The 12,699-nt window shown below is 49.4% G+C and overlaps 1 long non-coding RNA gene across 5 annotated transcripts in view; it reads right to left on the reverse strand.

The window, feature by feature from the left end:
* The window catches only part of LOC146059492 (uncharacterized), a 155,116-nt gene that overhangs the window by 85,001 nt on the left and 57,416 nt on the right, over nucleotides 1-12,699 (reverse strand). For all 5 annotated transcript variants that reach the window (XR_014470254.1, XR_014470253.1, XR_014470257.1 and 2 more), the window contains exon 5: nucleotides 8,123-8,257. This is a non-coding gene — a long non-coding RNA (uncharacterized LOC146059492). The remainder of the gene's footprint in view (nucleotides 1-8,122; nucleotides 8,258-12,699) is intronic.

Genomic DNA, 12,699 nt, shown 5'->3' on the forward strand with positions numbered 1-12,699 from the left:
TCAAGTGCAGTGGCTGCACTACGTGTGGTTTCATGACCACAGGAGACACCTTTTACCACCCGTATTCGGGGAAACCCTTTAAAATCCGCCAAAGAGTCTCATGTTCATCAAGTTACGTTGTTTATTTGATCAGCTGCCCGTGTGGCCAACATTATGTTGGTAAAACCATCAGGCCATTTAAAGACAGAGCTGCAGGTCACCGCTCAGCCATCAAACACGCTTTGCTTTCGGGCACCAGCGACCAACCGGTGGCCCGGCATTTTGTCCAGGCACGCCATACATTGTCCTCCCTTAAATACAGGATTATTGAACAAATCCCCCCACTCAAACGTGGTGGGAACAGGGGGCTCAAACTGTGCCAGGCGGAGAGTCGTTGGATCTACCGCCTTGACACATTGGCCCCACGGGGGCTAAATGAGCACTCTGGCATGTCTTATTTTCTATAAATATGTTTCTGCAGCCCGTGTCACACCTTATCATTAATTAGGAGAAGCCAGTTCTTGTGTACATTTAATAATTTGTTTTGTGTACGCATTATATTTTATATTAGATTGCCAGAAGCGCCAGTTTCATTTTGCACTATGGTTTCCCTCTGACGAGGCATGTTAAAGGGGCATTTTTTTCATATTAGACAAGTCCCCATTTAGGACCTTAGCAGTCCTTGTACGTATCCCGCAGGGACCCATAAGATGCACTGTCACATATTTCCATTCATTAGGTGTTATACACTATGCATCCACATCTTGCGTTTGACAGCGCCAGGTCAGGTGACCTGGGGGTGGATTGCATTTTTAGCCTGTATATAATTTTCACGCTACTTGTTTCAATATATTCACTTTGTTATATATATTTACAGGTGATCATGTTGTATTTTGATTATGTGTTCATATTTTTGTTTTGTGTTTTGCCAGGTTAATGAAGCCCTTCACGGACTCCGTCGGCTGCCTTCTTCGATGACGTCACGTTACAGCGCCGGGTGGGACGCCGGGGGAGAGCGTGAATGGCGGAGACCTGCATAAAGGTATGTGGTTGTACATGTATTTTTTGTCTAATGCACCTTGATAAAAAACCCGCTGTGGTTTGAAACGTTGGAGTTCACTACCTCTGTCTCCTGGTTCTTCATTTTTGTTACACCGCGAGTGCCTCCGTCTCACCCCCGCCTGCATACAAGCACCTGCATCGGCAGGTGTACAACGCGGAGGGCACCGCTTCTTTTTGCCTATTGGAGTGCCTTATCTATGAATAATATTATATATATATATATATATAATATGGGTAGAACCGGCACTCGCATCCAATAAAGCTTCACAGCAACCGGGGTGCCTTCCAAGTCCAAGGAATGGAGAATAATATCGGAGTATTACAGTTCCGGGTATTCCCCGTCGGTCACCCCTACGGGTACTGGCCCGGCCAAACACTGCTTAGCTTCTGAGTTCGGTATGAGAATCAGGCGTGCCAGTGAAGTATGACCGTAACCACACCATAGGATGAGAGTATAACCTGGTTGTCAGGAGGCTTATATGTGCTTCTGCTTTTTGCTGAAAAGTAACACCATGTCCTTTGTTGCCGATGGCCTTGCAAAGAGACTAGGTGTACCCCAGCAAATAAGAGGGCAGCGTAGAAGTAGGGATGCCAATCCCGGGGCATTTTTTCAATCCCGGGATTCGGGATTAAAAAAATGCTCAATCCCGGGATTCCTGGGATCCCGGGATTGGCTTCCCTAATAATAAAAAACACCCTAGTAGCCTGGTCCCTGGTGCAGCCGGGAGCTGGGTTGCTGAATGGGCGGGTAGGAAGTCTCATAAGGCGGGGTGGCAGGGAGTGCTGGGTGGGAGGGCTTGGTGGCAGGGAGCGCTGGGTGGGCGGGCTTTGTGGCAGGGAGCGCTGGGTGGGCGGGCTTGGTGGCAGGGAGCGCTGGGTGGGCGGGCTTGGTGGCAGGGAGCGCTGGGTGGGCGGGCGGGTGGCAGGGAGCGCTGGGTGGGCGGGCGGGTGGCCGGCCGTGAGCGCTGGGTGGGCGGGCGGGTGGCCGGCCGTGAGCACTGGGTGGGCGGGTGGCCGGCCGTGAGTGCTGGGTGGGCGGCTGTGCCCTGCGCAGCGTGACCTCGCAGCATGACCTCGTCACGCTGTGCACTGCAGTGTTTTGGGAGAAGCCGGGCAGCGTCTGAGTGCTCAGACGCTGCCCGGCATTAAACTGCGCATGCGCAGTTTAATCCCGAAATCCCGGGATTGGAAATTCCAATCCCGGGATTGAAATCCCGGCGTTTTGGGGGCCAAATCCCGGGATCCCGCCGATCCCGATTCCGGGATTGGCCACCCTACGTAGAAGGTATAGGGTAAAGTGTGGGTACCGTGAAACCCCTCTTCTGCTACTCACCATCTATCATTTAGACATCGAATGGTGATTGAGAGTGATAGTGGTGTCACGGGAAACCCAGCGGAGAGAAAAGAAGATGGTGAAGGAATGTACCCAAGTCTCCAAGTAGGAGTAGTGAAATTGGTCTTAGTATTGTAGCCACTAAAGACCAAATTACACCCCAGGGAAGATATTCAATGGGTGACAATTAGGGATGCCAATCCCGGGGCATTTTTTCAATCCCGGGATTCGGGATTGAAAAATGCTCAATCCCGGGATTCCCGGGATCCCGGGATTGGCTTCCCTAATAATAAAAAACACCCTGGTAGCCTGGTCCCTGGAGCAGCCGGGAGCTGGGTTGCTGAATGGGCGGGTAGGAAGTCTCATAAGGCGGGGTGGCAGGGAGTGCTGGGTGGGAGGGCTTGGTGGCAGGGAGTGCTGGGTGGGCGGGCTTGGTGGCAGGGAGCGCTGGGTGTGCGGGCTTGGTGGCAGGGAGCGCTGGGTTGGCGGGCTTGGTGGCAGGGAGCGCTGGGTTGGTGGGCTTGGTGGCAGGGAGCGCTGGGTGGGCGGGCGGGTGGCAGGGAGCGCTGGGTGGGCGGGTGGCAGGGAGCGCTAGGTTTGGCCGGCCGTGAGCGCTGGGTGGGTGGGCGGGTGGCCGGCCGTGAGCGCTGGGTGGGCGGGCGGGCGGATGGCCGGCCGTGAGCACTGGGTGGGCGGGTGGGTGGCCGGCCGTGAGCGCTGGGTGGGTGGGCGGGCGGGTGGCCGGCAGCGCTGGGTGGGTGGGCGGGCGGGCGGGTGGCCGGCCGAGAGCGCTGGGAAGGTGGCCGAGGCGGATGTGCGGCTGTGCCCTGCGCAGCGTGACCTCGCAGCGTGACCTCGTCACTCTGCGCACTGCGGGGTATGGGAGAAGCCGGGCAGCGTCTGAGTGCTCAGACGCTGCCCGGCATTAAACTGCGCATGCGCAGTTTAATCCCGAAATCCCGGGATTGGAAATTCCAATCCCGGGATTGAAATCCCGGCGTTTTGGGGGCCAAATCCCGGGATCCCGCCGATCCCGATTCCGGGATTGGCCACCCTACGTAGAAGGTATAGGGTAAAGTGTGGGTACCGTGAAACCCCTCTTCTGCTACTCACCATCTATCATTTAGACATCGAAAGCTGATTGAGAGTGATAGTGGTGTGACGGGAAACCCAGCGGAGAGAAAAGAAGATGGTGAAGGAATGTACCCAAGTCTCCAAGTAGGAGTAGTGAAATTGGTCTTAGTATTGTAGCCACTAAAGACCAAATTACACCCCAGGGAAGATATTCAATGGGTGACAATGCATGAATCTTTGAATACACATGCAGATGGATATACTGTCACCAATATGAAAAAAGAATATTAATTGGTATATAAATGGTCAAAAGATTAATCCGAAGACAATGGGCGGTATTCAATGAGCCTGATTCGCCAAGTTTTTATGGCGAATTTGTGCTGTTTGGTGAATTTTTTACTAAAACGGTGAATCACCCTATTCAATGACCACATGGCGAATACATTTGAAGGTTTTTTTCACCATGATTCACTGAGTAGCAATCGCTATCTTTTTATGGAGAAGTGGAATGTGAACTTTTAAAAAAGTGTTTTGTTTTTTACATTTGGTGTCAAAAAATCAGGAATTTTATTCTGAGGAGGGGCATGCTATTTTATTCATGTGCTGTAAGCACATGAATATATATTTAATTTAAAAAAAAAATGTATTTTATTTTTTTTACACAGCAGCCAGCAGGGGTGCCGGATCATTAGATATTCATATATTCACTGCACCCGATCGTTACATATGCACAATTGGGTGTAGTGAATATACCCGGTCCCCTGCTGGCACCCCCGGGGGGCAGCCTGTGCTGCCTGGCACCCAGGGAGCCCACCTCCCCCCCACATACGCTCTGGGGCAGGCAGAGAGACTTCCATCTCCCTGCCTGCCACTGTCCTCAGGCTCCCTGCGGCGTTCGCCGCAGGAGCTCATATTCGCCGGTCAGGGGCAGCGAGCCCCTGACTCGTTGAATACCGGAGGTGGCGAGGCTCCAGAGCGTGGCGAATGTGCAGCGAATCCTAAACAGGATTCGCTGCACCTCGCCGGTATTCACATTGAATACCGCCCAATATATGTGCGGTATAATACCATCTGCGTTAATACTGACACTGTGTCAGTGTTGACACGATTGTTGACACTCAGCTCAGACTTCTCAACTTCAACACTCAAAATATGAGTGGGTGTAGTTACCTATATAAATGATGAAATTACAGTGTCTAAATGTTCACAAGGTTATTGAAGCAAAATACATGCGGGATATAGCAACCCTGGATACTGTAATAGTACCGGATCAGTGTTGACACGGTTGTCGACACCCAAGAAACATTGATTGTACAGGTATATTAGCTGACCTCAGTTGATATAACAAAACCTGATGTTTTGAGCTGCCAATGTATTAGTGTTGACACGGTTGTCGACACTCAGGGAACATGCACGTTATCAAATTAAACAACCAGGATGTAAATGAGTGCTGTCACCTGTCCGATGGATTGGATTGCAGTGTCTGTATGATCACACGGTTAATACAAAAAAACATGTGGGGTATGGCAGACCCTAGGTGTTTTACTGGTACCGGATCAATGTTGACACGGTTTGTCTACACACAAAAAACATTGGTTATGCAGGTGTGTTAGCTGGCCTCTGCTAATCCTCAGATACTGGGGGTATTATAATGTTTGCAGAGTCAATCAGCATACCTCCCAACTTTTCCTGAGCTGGAGGCGGGACGCAGCTGTGCGCGCCGGAAATGTTGAGGGGTGTGGCCTAATTTCGGGGCATGGCCTATACTCGCGGCTCCCCCCACGAGGCCACGCCCCATTTTGCCGCTATGGGGGCATGACCCAGAGGCTCTGGCACAGCGTTTATTCCCCGCTGCTTAGCAGCCGACAGGGGGGACTCCCAACAGCCCCACCTCACCGCGGGACACTGCCGGCCGCGGGAGGGACAGCGGGACAGGCCCTGATAATCGGGACTGTCCCGCTGTAATCGGGACTGTTGGGAGGTATGAGTGAGGTGGTTCCAATAACGGTCAAGCTGTTTGACAGTGGTAATTAGCAGAGTATGAACAGACTGTTTCCCTTTAAGTCAAATCTGCTGGGTAGGTCTGGTCTTAAAGCAAAATAGGGGCAGAGTAACTCTGTCTCAGAAAAAAATCATACATTGTAGTCAAAAACAGCAGAAACCCGTCTTTTAGTATGCGGGTCAGGCTGTTTGCACATTGATTGTCAAGTCAGATTTTGTTAAAGATGCAGGTAGGACTGTAAATAGCAGACAGCAGCTGGTGGCAACTGGGGAGAGTGTCACTCTGGCCGGTCTCCGCTCGGTGAGGTGTCTGAGCTGACCGTGACACGTGAGTCACGGCAGCTGTACACTCTCACTTGGATAGCGAGAGAACCGGGGTGAGACAATCTCAACCCTATGCTTGTGCCGCCGATACCTGATTTCCCGTGGGGGAGACAGAAGAACCGAAGCTTGCTCCTGTCAGCTGGCTGTCTCGTCCTGCAGTCAGTAGAAGGGGGGGGGGGATCAGCCCACCTGCATTCCCCTGATCTGTCCATGTCTCGCCCCTGCCCGCCACCCCTTCCTTTACAAACGCCCCAGCGACTTTGATAGTTGCTGAAGGAATTCGTGCAGCATACCTCCCAACATGACCCTGTCCAGGAGGAACACAATGCTCTGCTCCTGGACTTCCCTGGTAATGTATGATTGCCAGCACCTGTGGTGACACCTTTCTTATTTATTTATTAACAGTTTCTTATATAGCGCACACATATTCCGCAGCGCTGTACAGAGAATATTTGAACATTTACATCAGTCCCTGCCCCAGTGAAGCTTACAATCTATATTCCCTACCACATGTACGTGCACACACAGACATTCTAGGGTTAATTTTGTTGGGAGCCAATTAGCCTACCAGTATATTTTTGGACTGTGGGAGGAAACCGGAGTACCCGGAGGAAACCCACGCAAGCACGGGGAGAAAATACAAACTCTGCACAGTTTGAGCCATGGTGGGAATCGAACCCATGACCTCAGCTCTGTGAGGCAGTAATGCTAACCACTACACCATCCGTGCTGCCTCAATATATACTGTGTCTAAATATATTTTGGGGTAAAAGGTAAAAATGTTCCCTGACCCCTGCATGCCACACCTACTTCTAATAGGAACACCGGCACTAATGGACTCCCAACAAAATTAACCCTAGTGTGTGCGTGTACATGTGGTAGGGAATATAGATTGTAAGCTCCACTGGGGCAGGGACTGATGTGAATGTTCAAATATTCTCTGTAAAATGCTGTAAAGTTCTTATCAATTAACCTGTTCAACACAGGTGATGGTAATCATACATTGCCAGGGAAGGCCAGGAGCAGAGCATTGTGTCCCTCCTGGAGAGGGTCATGTTGGCATGTTATATTTTGAATGGCACTTCTTAATCTATTTATTTAGCTGCTTCAAGGTTTTAATTGTGCGCACTTTTCCACTGAGTATTCTTTGCATTGTAAAGGATCAAGAAGACATAGTGGTATTGTCCTCTCTGTCAGGCAATGATTGCCTTGTGCTAACACATGTGCAGTAATAACAGTGGGACGCGGAGCTGCAACAATACAATCTCCACTATCCGCATTTCTTATCTTAGACTGTCTCTCATTTGTAAAGATTACACTGAAGGTCAACCCGACCTCGATTCCCGAGTCATACAGTATAGGCCCCCATACACTATGCGATTTTGGGACGATTTCATCCGATTTCGGCACTTTGTGCCGATAATCGGATGAAATCGGCCCAAAATCGTAGGTATGTGACATTTGATCCGATCCGATGCGCGGTCCCGTGCGCATCGGACCGGATCAGGGAGGTCGGACGGTCTGTACATACGATCACGTCCGACCTCCCTGTATGCATATGCCTGCCACCTGACAGGCATATGCATACAGACACCGGGGGAGTAGTGGGGGCGGCCAGCGGCAGCGGTGGTGGGGGCGGCCAGCGGCGGTGTGGACGGGTGGCGTGTGCGGTGAGTGCAGTGTACTTACACATAGCAGCAGCGGCGGGGACGGGACGCGCAGTGGCGGCTATTATATTTTTAAAATACTTGTCAAATGACCGGCCGCTCTCTGATTGGCTGAGAGCTCTCCGGCCAATCAATATATTTAAAAATATAATAGCCGCCACTGCGCGTCCCGTCCCCGCCGCTGCTGCTATGTGTAAGTACACTGCGCTCACCGCACACGCCGCCCGTCCCCACCGCCGCTGGCCACCCCCACTACCGCCGCTGGCCACCCCCACCACCGCTGCCCGTCCCCACTACTGCCGCTGCCCGCCCCCACTACTGCTCACCGCCCTGCAGCTCCCCGGGTTTTTTTTTTACATGGGATAAATCGCATGCGATTTATCCCATGTAAAAATGGCACATCAAGTGCCAAATTGTATGTGAGCCTCCCGGGGAGCTGCCGGGCGGCTCGCAGGTAAATTGAGTCCGACTTGTCCCTAGGACAAGTCGGCCTAATGTATGGGGGCCTTATGATGGGGCTATTTGGCTGCCTGGTATAACATATTTCCACACTGCTGTACTTCAACTTGTATACCTGCTGTTCCAAGCAAGGAGACATGTAATAGTCATGGAAATACATAAATACATCTATAATGTGAATTATCAAGCATTCTGTAATATATAAAGCGTGCGTCATACTTACAGTACACAAGGTGGCAGCTCAGACTTCATCACTTATGACATCACTGCATGTTGCGGAAACTAGAAGGATGGTTTGTTTGAACAAGTTCAAGCTGTTCTTCACCCCCAGAGAATTTGCTGCTGTGACCTTGATGTTCTACGAAGTGTTAAATGAGAATAAATAAAAAAAAACAAAAACATAATAAACTACATTGTGGTTGTTTCGCAATTCTCCATTATCACATTGAGTTACGGGCCCCCAGGCCCCCATCATTCACCCAGACCAATGTCAAACTCGTCAAATATGTTACACTATTTGTTATGCAGAGACAGTCACAGTTAGATACAAAATATAGACAACCCGCATATCATTGTATCTGCATAACAAAAAATGTTACTCTGTTTGGCTGGGAAGTAGAACACTTTTCCTGCAGAGACAGTCACATATATATATATATATATATATATATACACAGAATATAGGCATGCTGTATATAATTTTATTCAGGGTTGCCGACTCTCCCGGAATGGCCGGGAGTCTCCCGAAAATCGGGACCTCCTCCCAGCCCCCCGGACGGGTGGGCAACCCTCCCGGATTCAGGGGGGACCCCCCCCCCTGCGCCCCGGATCGCGGCATTAAAATGCCGCAATCCTCGGGTCTCAGAGGAGGGGGCGGACTAAAATGACACAATCGAGTCATTTTAGCCCCGCCCCCTCCACGGAGATACGTGAATTCGGTAGTTTTTACCATCATGGGGGCGGGGCTTAGTCACGTCACACTTAAGCCCCGCCCCCTGAGCGGCTGCTGGAACTCTCCTCTCCGGGCTTCTCCCGGAGAGGAGAATTATAAAGTCGGCAACCCTGATTTTAATCAGTAAAATCTGTTTATGTGATGTACAGTGCATGAGCTATTTTGATAAATCGAAGTATATTTTGCATTTTTAAGGGTAGAAATATTTTTTAAATGTTTATTTATTACAAATGTGCTCTTTATTTTTTTTTTACTTCTACTTTAATTTGAACTTTGCCATTTATAACTCACCCAAACAAACCAGCTCTAATTATGTCTGACTTTATACAGAGCTGTTTTGAGCAGGGTTGCCTACTTTTAAAGTCTCCTCTCCGGGAGAAGCGCTTTGGGGGGGCAGGGCCTGATGTAGACATCATCAAGCCACGCCCCAGTACTGTCAATCCCGCAATTGGGGGGGGGGGGGGGGTGTCCCGGTATCCAGGAGCGTTGCCCACCTTTCCTTGTTGTGTTTGACCAAATGTTTGTACCAGCCTTGCAGTGAGCTTTTTAATATATATGCTATGCACTGGTAATTTGGTACCGGTTCTGTTTATTAATTCCAAAGTTGAGACCAATAGTTGTGTGATGTGTGCCTAGTATAGCCTTAAGGTGCCCATAAACGTTGAGATTTTTCTGTGCTTTGCGTTTTGTACTTTGTGCGATTCTGGCACTTGTAGGGGATGCGATGTACTGTACTGTGCGGGTGCGATGCAATTTTTTATTTCTTTTTTTTTAAAAGTCTACAAAAGTGGTGCGATGCGATGTAGCACAAAAATTACTGCCTGCACATACTTTTTTGTGCTATACAATATTGTACCCGCGAGGACGTGTATCGCATCGCATCCCCCGCAGGTACACGGTGCGATTTTAACCAATGTAATGCGTTTTGAACTTTAAAAGTACAAAACGCATGCTAAAATCGCAATGCGTATGGGCACCTTAAGGCTATACTAGGCAAAGATCACACGAACTATTGGTCTCAACTTTGGAACCAATATCCCCGTGGCACAGCGTATATTAAAAAAGCTCACTGCCAGACTGGGAAACAGAACCTGTACCAAATTACCAACGCATAGCATATATATTAAAAAGCTCACTGCAAGGCTGGTACAAACATTTGTTCAAACACAACAAGCTAAATCGTCCTATCCTTTTAAACTAAGCAACCAATAAAAGTTACGTTTTATTTCTATCCACACTCTAAGATTTTCAAGATTGCCCCACAAAGAGAGTCTTCTTTTTCTACTTTGTTTCTCCTATCTGTACTTGGACTCAGGGGTGCACCACCAACTCAAAAACTATCCTCCCATCTTAACCTAATACCAACGTTAGTTGGTATCAGGCTATCCAGGCCGAATCCCACCATAGGGTGGGGAGACCTCTCTTGATCTCGCCCACAAGTGGTTTGCAAAACCCAGTGCAGAGGCCAAAAACCATACCCCCATATCATTATGATATTCACAGCAGAATTATTAAGTCCAAGGTCGACACATGCAAAAGGTCCAGGGTCAAGAGGTCGACACAAGCATGAGGTCGACAATGGCAAGGTCGACAGTTAAAAGGTCAACATGAGTTTTTCACCTTTTTTTGAGCCGACATGTGCCGACAGGCGGTATTTCATGCCCTACCATCCACTAGGGCATCGTGGGGGAATAGAATAGTGTGCCGAGTGTAGTGAGTTACCGTGCCCGAAGCGTGGCAAGTGCAGCCAAGTGGACGCGGTGCACTGATACGGTGTCCACTGTCCATATCGACTATGTTGATATTCGGGACAAAAAAAGTGAAAAACTCTGCAAGGACTATTGTTATGCCACTGTGTGTCTGACTAGTATGTTCTAGGGATCTCTATGCTGGTACAGGTAATTAATCCAAAATGACTGAAGCACTAATTAATTCTCCTGTGTCCAAGCATAGATCATACTTGCCTACTTCTTTTTTTCTCCTCTCTGGGGTTGGAGGTTGAATGCTATTTGATTGGCGAAGGAGTGGGGGGAGGGGATTCCAGGAGCATGCGGGAGGCTTGCCCACCTCTCCGTGTTGTTCACCTGTGCAGGGAGGGGGTCCTAATTTTTGGTAGCCTTCGGGCCATTCCATGAGGCTAGACAAGCATGACGAAGACCTGGACTGCTAGGGTGCCTTGAGGACAATACACCACAGCTGCCCAGAATCGTACCACCACTCAGTACGGAACTCCTGCATAAACCAAGTGTCCATAAACAACTCGTTATCCAGCAAAAAGCTGCTTGGAAATAACTTGGCAAAGCAACTTATGAAAGTGACAATAAACAACACAGCGACGTGATACACAGCAGGCTAGGAGCGTAATATAACTCACCAGTCACCACAAGGTGCCAGGAATGAAGTAAGAATCTAACACTGTACAGACCTATAAGCTCATTCTAATTCATACGCTCTCCTGCGCGTATGCACAGGGGAGCGATGTTTTGAGACTGCACATGCACATACGCATTTATGCGCATGTGCGAGCAGGCACGGCAACTTGATGATTTGCCAGCCGCTCGCACACAGCAGTGTGGATTGGGGGGCTTGGGGCGGTGGCAAGGGGTAGCACCCTTGACAATGCCCAGCGTTTCATGGGTGTCCCCATGACTTGCTGGGCGTTCCCATGCTAATGCGGCCATGACGCCCGCCCGTCTTCTTCCTGTACAAGCGTCCCGCAGATCTAACGTCAGCAGATGCTTGCAAGGTTATTCGATGGATGGCGACCATCGAATGATTTTGCCCCAGCACGCATGGCCACAAATGGATATTTATGCTTAACATCCTAAAGGCATGCGTGCGGGGAAATTGGCATGCGAGGGGGGGGGGGGGGTAGGCGTTCGTGCGGGCGGCATTTCGGTGACTCGCAAAGCTGCAAATTTGGAATCAGCATGACCTCCCTTCACTGATATTCATTTACCATAATTCGATAAGCCATCGTGCGCCGCAGATTATCGGGGATTTAGTTTCACCTGTCTCTGGCAGGTGAGGAAAACAGCTTTTTTTTTAAAACACACAGGATTTTTTGGGCACATTTTTTTTTTTGTGCTGCAAGAGAGCTAAAAAAACAAACAAAAAAAACAATGTTTCACTGGTAATTGAATAGCAGCCTTAGGGCTCATGTATCTGTGATTACATATTATTCAGCTGACAAAACTGTCCCCTCTTCCAAATTGTAATGGCCCCATACACCAGCAACATATTGCCACTATTTGCCGATCCCCCAGTGGCCCGGTCAGGGAATCGGGAATATGAAACATATTGTAATATCTGGACTCCCGTTTTTCTTATGAGACAGCGTCCGCTCGCCACACTATATAAAATCAACTCCATGCGTAGTTGGATAGTAGGGGTATGAAAAAATGGGGTACATTTAACATGGGAGTCCAGATAATACATAAGTACCGAAACATGTTTATAAATGCTGCTGAATCAGGGAAGTGATGCCTTAACAGGAGCACCAGTTTTTTTGGCTGGAGAAAATAATAGATGTGCCAGTTTTATGCCAGGAGAGAATAATAGTCTATGCATCTGCTGTTTACCTTGGGTGATATGGCTCAGTGCCAGCGCTGGGCTCTTACCTGGCAGCAGCAGCAGCTGGAGCTCTCTTCCTCAGCCACACACACTGCTGTGGGGAAAGGTATGAAATCCCGGATCCCTACATTCAGGAGATCGACTGTGGGATCCTGACAGACAAAGACAAAGCTGGTAGTCATATGGCCATGTCGACACCATGTGGTCGACACAACCAAAATGTCGATGTGTTTATGGTCAACACATGGAAATGTTGACGTGAGCTCATTTCTGAT

The sequence above is a fragment of the Crinia signifera genome, chromosome 2 (assembly GCF_055691185.1).
Source record: "Crinia signifera chromosome 2, ASM5569118v1, whole genome shotgun sequence".
Classification (NCBI taxonomy): Eukaryota; Metazoa; Chordata; class Amphibia; order Anura; family Myobatrachidae; genus Crinia; species Crinia signifera.